We start from the raw sequence: 10,959 nt of genomic DNA on the forward strand, positions 1-10,959 counted from the left end.
TCTCTGAATCTTGCCCAAGTGATGTTCTGCTCGCCGATGATGGAACGCTAGGTAACCCACCAAGTGTCGACCTCGTCCCGTAAGTGAAAAGCAGCCATCTCTGCTTTCTCCCACTCGGAGCAAGCCATATAGAAGAAAGTGCGCTCCATAGTCTCTATCCATGACAGGGCCACACTCGGATCAAGGTCTCCTTGGAAGAGTGTAAATTGACTCTTCATCGACTCTGCTAATGCTGGGATCCGAGCTCGTGCCGCGACAATGCCTTTGAGATGTGTTGGAACAGCTGCCTGAACTGGCAGAACCACTGGAGCTGGTGCTACAAGTGGTACCGCTGAATAGACCGGGGGAGGTACTCCCGGTGCTATTGCATAGACTGGAGCATATGCAGCCGGTGGCACTGCAGGGTCAACATAGGTGGTCGCAGCTGGATGTACGGTAGGTAGTGGTACCGGATGTGGAGCAACCGGTATCGCTGGTGCAGGTGCTGCTGGGTATACAGTAGGTACTGGGGGCATAGGTGTTGGTGCGGTTAGCACTAACGATTTAACCCAGGTTTTGATGAATGACAAATCAGGTTAAGTTAGTTTGTTGTTGTCTAACACTCTGATCGAGTGTGCAGGAGAAGTCCAGACAGGTCGACGGGCTGACCGGATGTCTGGCACGAAGCCCAAATAGGTCGACGGGCTGACCGGATAGCTGGCGAGAAGTCCAAGCGGGTCGACGGGCTGACCGGACGCTTGGCGAGAAGTCCAGCTAGGTCGATGGGTTGACCGGATGGTGGCGAGTCAACCGGTCGACGGTCGACGACGACGCTAGAAGTCAGGTCGATGGGTGGACGGATGGTGGCGAGAAGTCGTCGGATGTCGGCGGTGAGTAAGGTAAGTCATGGAAGGGAGTGACTGTGAGGACGCGTTCCCGGGAAGGGAACATTAGGCGTCGATCCGGCTTAGATCCATTTCGGATATCTAAGTCGAGATCGTGACTAGATTCCGGTCTTGGAAAGACGGAATCTAAGTCATACTTTTTCATGTCAAACTCATGAACTGTGCTAACACTTTGTTTTGCAGGAAATTTATTATACTTGCCTCGGACTAACCTTGTCTTGCAGGAGAAGGACCTGTTCTGGAGAAAGGTGGTCCGGGCGCCCGGGAGGCAAGTTTTATCCCGATTGCGCGTCGCCACGTGGAGCTCACTGGTTGGACCTGCCACGTCTCACCAGGGCGCCTGGAAGGGATCCGGGGCGCCCTGAGCTTCATATAAAAGAAGGGGCAAGGGTAGAGCTTCGAAATGAACTCAGAATCCAAGATCTGCTGCTCTGTGCTCTTGCGACGCCACGAAAAGCTCTCCGACTCAGTGCTGGTTTTGTTTTAATTCTATTTTCGGTATTTTTTTTATCTGTCAATTCTTGTACTTAACTCTGTAATATTCGAATTGATAGTGATTGCCCAACGAAAGTACTCACGGAGTACGGGCCTTCGAGTAGGAGTCGTCACAGGCTCCGAACGAAGTAAAATCAATTGTGTTCATTTACTTTTCCGCTGCGTACTTTTACACTCGAGTTTTCGAATCGATATTCACCCCCCCTCTATCGAACGATCACGGTCCTACAATAGGTGCCACTAGTGTCGGGTACACGGTAGGTCTAGGTGGCGGTGGTGCCGGGTACGCCGTAGGCTGGGCCGGAACAGGTGTGGGTATGCCGGTAGTACCCCTGGTGGTACCGGAAATACAGTAGGGATGGGTACACTCGGTACAACCGAGGTAGGTACCTCTAAAGGAGCCATCGGGATCTGAGAACCCGACGCGACCGCAGTATCCTGAGTCTGTCCCTGACTGACAGGCTCAATCCCAATAGGCATCTCTGGCAAGTCCAGAGATCCTAAGGTCCTCGTACGTGGTCGTCCAGCACCACGTCTCGCAGCTATACGTGTAGATCTCCTCATATATGTTAAATTATATCACAGATATTACCACAAGTATAACAATCATAAAATAAACATCATACCTATTTGCCGTCTGGAGATGTTCCGTCGCTATCCAGTCCCCATATTACCTCAGAATTTCGTACAAGAAAATCACCGAAAATCCATATAAATCCGAAACGGAAGTCCGAAACATAACATAATGGAAATCCGTGCTGATCCGAAATAAATACCCAATTTAACTCATAAACCTGGGTTAACCCAAAAATCCAGAACACCAAAAGCATGTATCATAACCCGCTCTGATACCATTAAATTGGTATCAGATAAATCTCGAAAATCCGTAACACGAAAATCAAACAAGTATCGCTAACCTAGCGCTCTGATACCAAATAAATTGGTATCAGGTTATCCCAAATATCCAAAATACGAAAACAAAGGATCGTATACCTGTGCTCTAATACCAAATAAATTGTCACGCCCCGAGGGAGTCCCTATCCGAAGAAATTTTGGCAGCATTTCCCCTGTACGGCGGACAATCTGAAACTTTCTACATCGCCCCTAGGGCCACACATACATCGGCCAACACGGCTGGAACAATAACAATAATAAATAAGCAACAATCACACATCCAACATCCACGCAGTTTAATAGTGAACAACTAAGAAGCAATGATAAGAAGACTCAAAAACAACCCTACTCAACTACACTCATAAAGCACAAAACTGATGTCCTACTCCACTACACTCATAAAGCTCAAATCCGACGATAAAATCAACTTATCTCTTCTGCCGTCTAGGCAGACGTGTAGTAAAACAAATCCAAATAAGCTCTTCAACAGTATCCATAAGGTAAACTAATACATGTCCAAATAGTGCAATAAGAGACATAACAAAAAGACCAAATAACTCTGGGTCTTCAGGGGACTAGTGACTGGAACTCTCCAGACAACATCAATCTGAAAATAGCAACGGAGGAGGGTGTGATTCCAACACTCAGCGGGTAACAACTGATATGCATAATAAAGAAAATAACAACCAACACTAATCATGCGTACAGTCTCCTGATACAAGAAGGATAAATGTAACTGAATAAAGCAGGAGAAAACTGTACTAACCAGGACCAAGGTACAAGTACAACAGGGTCGTCAGACCAAGAGTGTCATAAATCCTGTATGCATGTCAATCATATGCATCCATATAAATGCAGCAAACACAAGCAATAAATGCATCATGCATATGATGCAAATGTCATGGTCACCCCTGACGCAGTCAGTCATCTCACATACAATGGTGAGACCGAGTGGGTAGGGCTGTGACAACCGTGCACTCTGCCATCATTGCTCCTGATGAGTGACCGAGTGGACGGGATGCTGTCGAAGTACACCTATCCTCCTATCCCAAATCATAAATGGGGGAGCTCAATGCGCTCATCTCCCGGTACATGATGACGGGGAGGAATCTCTGCCGGCTACCACGCTGCGTCACACTACCCATGAGTGGACCAACATAGCCAAACAGAGACCAACCTCAACTCCCGCTACACTATAACGGGGAGGAAATCTCTGCCGGCTACCACGTTGAGTCACCAGACCAACGAAGCCAAACAGCAGAACTGCGACACACCTGTCTGATATACCACTAACCCATGAGTGGTGGTGTGTACAAATACATGTAACTAGCGATGTGCTCGACAATAATGGAGCAGACTATCGTACAGCATGCAATCATGCGAGATGATGCATGACACTAAACATGGCAATATCCTGAACAACATAGCAATATCCATATAAAAATATAAAATGTGTACCTGGACAATGAATCAAATCAAAGGTACACAGATCAGATAAGGTATCAAAAACCCTAGGTCCTGAACATAATATATAACATGATTGTGTCACTACCCCTATAAGCATGTATAATCAGATAAGTACTAACATGATGTGCATAACAAATAAACAAACAAGCATGTATCAGATCGGGTAGTGATCAACTGAAGCAAATGAGAAACACAATCATTGCTATATGTTAAAAACATTATTATGCATATCGAATGACATAAAGTCAAAAGTACCCGCCTCCAATCGTAAAGTTCAATCTGGTCCAAAAACAACGTCGAGATACTCGTCTCGCGTCAAAGTCCTGTGTCACGAATAGAAATATATTTTATTTAGCTACAATTTACATAAATAGTTAAATAAAATTCTTAAGAACTATTTAGGGTAAAACCCTAAACCAACCTCCTCGACCTGCCTAAATTAAATCCAAATCATACCTAATTCAATCCATACCCTGATCAAACTATACATAATCGTCTAACTATAAAACATATCAGATCCCTACCCCCATACCTCGATTCGCAGTCGTGCTTTGCACCATAAAATCCAAGGTTTACTGCTGGAATACTTCACAGCAAAGCCTTCCTCTCCCTCACAGCCCCTGAATGTTGAGGCACAGTACACAACAACCTACTGCAAATCCTTCCCTACGATTCAGTTCAAGGTGAAGTCACAATAGAGATTACAAATACAACAACAATAACCTAATCTTACCTCAACAGGGACCTAGGACACAGAGGAAAGGCTCGGCAGAACCTGGTGGCCGGTGACAATGAGGTGCAGAGGTACGGCGACGGCTGTAACCCAAACTAGGGCACGACACAGTAAGGGAAGAGAAAAGAGATGGCCAGCGATGGTCGGGGAGCGCATAATGGGTTACGACCAGCTCTCGTCGCTAGGGCAGAGGGAAAAGGGCGCTGCCCGGTGATCGGGGCTAGGGCACAAGGGGGTTGGCGGCGTTGCTCTGTGCGACGACGGCGGCTAGGGCTCGGATGCCGGTGCCGGAAAGGAGAAGAGGAAGAGGGGGTGCGGCGTCGGCGCACAGAGGAGAAAAGAAAACAGGTTTCGGGGCTACTCCGTGCGGCGGCGACAACTTTGCTGAGGTTAGGGCAGAGCTCGGGAAGAAGAAGAAGAAGATGAAGTGGCCGAGAGATTAAGGCATGAGGGGGAGGAGGAACCACCGTGTGCGGTTAGGGCTAACAAGGAGACGACGCCGAGTGAGGCGTAGGGCACGCGAGGGAAGGAGAAACGGAGGAGGAAAGAAAAATAAATAAAAGAAAAAGAAAGAATAAAAGAAAAATCAAACTTCTCCTCGCTTAAATGGGTAGCCTAAACAGGCTTTCCCAGACCCCGTTTTTATCCCCGTTAACTCGTCCGTACGAGCTCCGAAAAATTCTCGAAAAATTTCAAAAAATTTCAGAAAATTCCCTTATTATTATTCGTTATTTTTTTCGGTATTTTACACAAGATATCTATGAAGGAAAGCATTAAAAATATATAATTGTTATATTGGCCAATTGAAGCCAATAGCTATAGATAATAACAATCTGATAGTTGTAATTTTGACGACTAGACTAAAAGTATCATTTAAGCCAATATCTGGTTGTTGATTATAATGTTTAGCAATAAGGCGAGCTTTGTAATGTTCAATGTATCCATCTACATGATATTATTCGGTAAACTCATTTAAAGCCTATAATATTTATAGATGGAGTATGAGGAACTAAGCTTCAGGTTACATTGCGAAGAAGAGCATCAAACTCTGTAGTCATTGTAGCACGCCAATTTGGATCTTTAACTACCTGTGTAAAGTTAGAGATTTCAATAAAATTTGAAGAAGTAATAAGAGCACGTGGAAGAGGATAACGAGTGGAAACTAGTTAGCATTGTGTATAAATATCGCTTGGAGGAAGCATTCGACGAGAAGTATCTATTGGTGCAATCGACCTCTAGGGTTTTGATATTTGACAATGTACCTAAGCTTGGATAGTTTGACCAAATGTTGATCCAAACAAGACTTGATGTTTGGAAGAGAGAAGTCTAGTTATGACTAGATAACTAGCAAGGATATGTCCTAACCGAAGGATAGGCAAGTGAGAAGTCTACTGAGTAACTAGTCCTAACTAGAGGTTAGCAAGGGAAAGTCCTAGTGAGTGAAGTTAGGCCCTAGTGAGTGAAGCTAGATAGTGGAAGTTCTGGTGAGTGAAGTTGAGCCCTAGTTAGTGAACCTAGGTAGTGGAAGTCTTGGTGAGTGAAGCTGGGTCCTAGTGAGTGAAGCTAGGTGGTGAAAGTCCTAGTGAGTGAAGTCGAGCCCTAGTGAGTCAACCTAGGTGGTGGAAGTCCTGATGAGTGAAGCCAGGTAATGGAAGTCCTAATGAGTGAAGTTGGGTAACCCTAGGGGGGTAACCCTAGGTTATATGTGACCGAGGTCGACCGGACCAGCGAATCCTAAAATCTATTAATACTATTTTACTTTACTACTTTATCTATTGTGCTAACTTAGTGTTGTAGGAAAGTCTTAGTAGATTAGCTTGGTCAGATACTAAGCAAGACCAGAGAAAGTTTAAACAGGTCTGAAAGACCAAATATTTGGCAGGTAAGTGAAGGCAAGTCACTAGAGAAGAGTGACTAAGTGATGACGCATCCTGGTTGGGGAGACAGTGGGCTTCAGTCCAATTTAGGTGCATTTCAGAAACCTAAATTGAGACCTTGACTAGATCCTAGTATGGAAGATAAAATCTAATTAATACTATATTTATTGTGCTAACTCTGTTTTATAGGTTACTATTTGTTTTGAACAAACATGGATTTGCAGGATCGAATGACACAAATTCATCACGGATGAACAGTGGTGAAAGTGCCTCCGAGTTGGCTGGAGGCACCCTCATGCATGGGCTGAAGGCGCCTTGGAGCTAAAGGAAGGCGCCCTTGCACCTGGGCTGAAGGCGCCCTCGTGCCTGGGCTGAAGGCGCCTTGGAGCTGATAGAAGGCACCTTAAATCAAATGAGAACATTGCTTCGTCATGGATAAGAAGCCACTTCTGAGAGGATGAGCCTTGGGGTTGAAGGGGCCTCCATGGGCATTAGAGGTGCCTCTAACAACCTATAAAAGGTTGGTTTGAGCAACAAGAAGGAGTGAAAAAATTAGCAATTTTTCGTCATTCCTGCTGCTTTGTCTACGCTCCAACACTCAGCTACTCTACTAAGAAGCTGCTTCACCTAACACCAAGCTCAATCCTAGAAATTACAAGTGTTGGGTAACCTTTATTTATAGTCATTTCCTTTGCTATTGTTTAAAAGGAAATTGTAGGGTTGTTATACTTTCCTGTCATATGTTCTGTATTCGATTCCCTCTTTCGGCAGTTTCGGAAGAGACTTTTAGTGGATTACGAATCGATAGGTCTGCGAGACCTGGGTTTTGGAGTAGGAGTCGCCGAAGGCTCCGAACCAAGTAAAATTGAAATGTGTCTTTTATTTTTCTATTTTGTACTTTTGTTTCCATTGCACGTACTTTGATTTCAAAACCAAAAGAAAATTTTTAAAAACCACGTAATTCACCCCCCCCCCCCCTCTCATGTGCGTCTCGATCCAACAGTATCATCATCAGAGATATTCGAAGATGAGTGCTCAGATTGATGAAAATCAGAACTAGAGAGTGGATCACCACTAGCCGCTGAGTCTATAGGAATTTATGGAGGTGGAGTAAGACTCAAGATACCATCCCCCCTTGTACTTTTAGTATGCCCTGATGAAAAAATTTGTGGGGATTCTAGTATACCACTCGATAATATTAGAAAGGTGCTTTGATTATCTAAAGGAGGATCCAAAGTAGCAATTGCAAATGGAAAAAGAGACTAATCAAAAGTAATATGTCGAGAAATATATATCCGCTTGGTCAAAATATAAAGGCAACAATACTCATGATGTAAATTACTATAGCCAAAGAAAACACATTATTGAGAACGAGAGTTTAACTTGTGTTTAAAGTAAGGTTGTAACCAAGGATAACATGTGCAACCAAAGATACGAAAGAATGAGTAATCTAGAGAGCGATTATAAAGTCTTTCTAAGGAACACTTGTTTTGAAGTAGTGGAGTAAGTAAATGATAAATAAGGTAGACTGTGATTTGGATGGTGTCATCCCAAAATTTAAGTGGAACTGAAATGATTAAGAAGAGCCAAGACAGTTTCAATTACATGATGATATTTTCTCTCGGCAGATATATTTGCTTAGGAGTGCGGAGACAATAGACTCGATGAAGGATGTCAGAGGAGGTAAGATAACGATGAAGCACTTGATACTCTCCTCCCTAATCAGAATGAAGAGAGAGTATTTTATGATCAAAATAATGCTCAATATGCTTTTGAAAATGATCGAAGAGATCAGATTTTCTTTTTATAGGAAAAATCCAGGTTAACTTGCTAAAGTTATCAATAAAAATAACATAATAAAGAAAACTCTGATTAGACAGAATAAGAGTCTATACATCAAAGTGAATAATTTTCAAAGAAAAACTAGAATTGCGAGCAGAGGATACAAAAAGTATTTTATGAGATTTTTGTTAAGGATTGTGCTCTGGCTAGATGGCGGTTAAATAGATGATGACCCCAAGTTGTTAACTTCCTATAATGTTAGTGCAAAGGAAAAAATAAAACAAGTATAAAGCTAATTTAAAGACAAGAAGAGCAAGCAAACAACAACACATTCGTTTAATATGGTTCGGAGATAAAGCTCCTACTCCATGACATGTCTGTAAGGTGGTCAGTCCCCATCCGCTGGTGGATTAGTCCCCGGAACCTCCTACTAACTCAAGTCTCCTTGTTGGTGAAGAAACCTCACCACAAAACTCTAACAAGATGCTTGGATTACAACGAGAACTTGGAGACTCTAATTAGGGGTTAACCACCTCTAATTTGGTCACCCAAGCTAGCCACCCCAAGCTCCATTATATAGAGCTTGGGGAAAACATATAGACTGATTTTCCTATTACCAGACGACTGGTGTCTCCATTAGTCGATTGGTGTTACCATTAGATACAACCAATGATACTCCATAGAATTCATGATTCTTCTAACGACTCTTTACCATTCAATTGGTGTTATTATCAATCGATTGACCTTCACAGCCGAAGGCACAGAAACTTTCTGTACCTTGGACCAATCGACTGACCTTCATATCAGTCAATTGGTAAACCCTAGCATATGGATTTTTATCTTGAGTATAATCACTCATGTACTCGTCATCACCCGCACAACCTCGACCTTGCTTTCTAGTTTCTTTTATTCAGCCTCTCGTCCCTCGGATACTTTGCTATCCTTCACTCCTTTCCTTCAAGAGCTTCCTTCGGTCTCACATCCCTCGGATGCTTCCCTATCCTTAATGTCATGTCCTTGTTATAAGTACCCCATGGTAGTTTTGATGTGGTCAACCAAATTAAAGTTAGGTCATGTTGTATTTGATCCTTATGTCTAAGTGTGCAAGAGCATAGGAACATAAGAAGTTGAGCGGAAGATGTAGCTAGAGATAATGATGGTGCGGGAAAGGAGCCGACGGACTTGGTGCATCCGAGGGACGAGGTGCTGTGGAAGAGTACACCGGTGGATGAGAAGGATATGCACGATGTTTGAGGGACGAGAAGCTGGAAAGGAAGCCTACTCGAGGATAAGGTCGGAGTTGGGTTCGGGTGAGCTCAACTCCAGTTGACCGAAGCATCACCCACGCGAAGAAGATCAACTAAGGAGCTGATCTAAATTAGGGAAGGTGCCTTCAATGGCTTGGAAGGTGTCTTCCATGAACAATGTCGAAGGTGCCTTTGAGCTTGTTAAAGGCACCTTCAGGTGACCGTTGTCCAAAGATAAAGTTTTATCTTTGGCGATAAAATTTGTCTAATTAAAGGCACCTTGAACCCAATTGAAGGTGTCTTCTAGCTTCAGATAGAGTTTTTCATGGGCTATAAAAAGACGCCTGAAGTTAGGAAATAGACAACAACTTCTGTATTCGATTACTAGCAAATACTTGAGCTTTTCAAAGAGTGTAAGAGGTTTCTCTACCTTCAACAAAGGAGATATTTTTAGTGGAGCTTTGCAACTATTTTGGATTAACAATCATCTAGGTTGTAACCAAGTAAAAATCTCTGCCTCTTTTATTTTATGTTAGTTATCTAATACTTGTGTCCTTGCTAAGTTCCGAGCAAGAGAAATTTCTAACTTTTATTTTAGACTATTCTTCCCCCTCTAGCTAGCCACACCGAGATCAACAAGTGGTATCAGAGCGAGGATGCTTTAGAAAGAGTAACCGTCGACTGAAGCAACAAAATTGATGGTCGGACCAAGCCGCGACTCGCTAAAGTTTGAGGGGGAGTTCTCATACTGGAAACGCTAAATGGAAGTATTCCTACGAACTGATTTTGAAATTATTTTAATAATAAAATATAGTTTTGTAGCTCCTAAGGATCAATAAGGAGAAGAGAAAGAAGAAAATCAACGAACGAAGAAGGAACAAAGTAACTCGTAGCCAACAGCAGAGCGGAATATCACTTACTATGTATTACCACCTCAAGAAGTCAACCACATTGGAAGCTACTCCTTAGCCAAAGAACTATGAGAAAAATTCCTAGAGCTCCATGAAAGCACATTTGAAGTGAAGCTCGCACGACGAGACATTCTTCGGAATCAACTAACAAACATCCGCCTGGAAAAAGATGAGAAGGTAGCCCAACTACACGCAAAGATCAAGAATTTGTTCACCAGACTAGTCCACCTCAATGAAATAGTAATTAATCGGGACTCGATTTACTATGCACTCAATGCCTTTCCCAGAACCCCAAAATGGACTTCGATCATAGACGCCTACTACATCTCTAAGGACTTGGAGGTAAGTACCTTAGAAGAACTATTTTTCAACTTTAAAATTGCATGAATCCAAATGTGCAGGGATAAATAAAGAGTCAAGCCAAAACCTGAAGCCACCAAGAAGGACGAACCCGAGTCAGACTCAGATATTGATGTAGAGCAAGAAGCTTATATGGTAAAGAAATTTAAAAAGTTTTTAAAATCTAACAAATTTAAAGAAATGTAAAACAAAAAAATCCAAGAAATAAAAGAACGGTTTGATGCTACCATTGCCAAAAGGAAGGACATATAAAGGAAGATTGTTCAAAGCTCAAGAAGGAGAAAGACAAAGGGCTAAGGTGAAACAAAC

The sequence above is a fragment of the Zingiber officinale genome, chromosome 9A (genome assembly GCF_018446385.1).
Source record: "Zingiber officinale cultivar Zhangliang chromosome 9A, Zo_v1.1, whole genome shotgun sequence".
NCBI classification, from domain to species: domain Eukaryota; kingdom Viridiplantae; phylum Streptophyta; class Magnoliopsida; order Zingiberales; family Zingiberaceae; genus Zingiber; species Zingiber officinale.